Source organism: Trachymyrmex cornetzi, unplaced genomic scaffold (genome assembly GCF_001594075.2).
Source record: "Trachymyrmex cornetzi isolate Tcor2-1 unplaced genomic scaffold, Tcor1.1 scaffold190, whole genome shotgun sequence".
NCBI lineage: Eukaryota > Metazoa > Arthropoda > Insecta > Hymenoptera > Formicidae > Trachymyrmex > Trachymyrmex cornetzi.
Window position 1 is genome coordinate 171,564 of NW_017296528.1, and position 914 is coordinate 172,477.

Consider the following 914-nt stretch of genomic DNA (forward strand, 5'->3'; position numbering starts at 1 on the left):
TAGACAAATTTATTGATATTACGAAATATTAGCTAGCGACTATCCAGTGACGAGTTAGAAATCTTATCTAGTTAATACTGTCTAGTGCCTAGATCGTAAATCAGATTGGTTAGATTCATTTCTGCTCGGGTCACTGCTTTAAAAACAAATCATCTATTCTAAAACACAAATTTATTGCTTTAAAAACACAAGTTTATTGCTTTGAAACAAATGCTCTGCTCTAAAACACAAATTCACTGTTTGTTAATAATAAATTTACTGTTTTAGGAACAAAAATAATATAAGAAGATAATTTCTGTTTTAAAACAGATAATTTATTTTTAAAACAATGAATTTGTGTTTTTAAATCAGTGAATTTGTGTTTTAGAACAGATAATTTGTTTTTAAAGCAGTAAATTTCTGTTTTAGAACATGTTGCAAGTTTCCCTAGCTCCATATGATTTTACCCCAAATCGGGGCAAGCTGTACTAATTCAGATTTTGGTATTTGCATAAACAGCTTAAAATTAATATTTAGTACCATAAATCTAAATAGTTGTTGCATGTTCAGTAAAAGAAATAAACATATGGGACAATCCACGCCACTTTTACCCCCATCTGTCAAAAAATTAGGGCAACCTAAAAATATAACCAACGGCTTAAAATCTTCGTTAGGACATACACTTTCGAATACAACGTGGCATATGGACGAAATCCAAAATGGCGGCCATGTAGGACGCCATATTGGCAAAAAAACGTGAGAAATCATTATAAATTTTTAAAGCATCTCTGTTTTCAGCTTGTTAAGATTTTAATTCATCAACTTTTTACATTGAGGATTGAAAATTATGTAACCTAGTATCACCCAGATCATTTAATTACTCAACTTCACATATCTAAGACTCCATAATCCCATTATAAGGGGGGTGGGGGAAC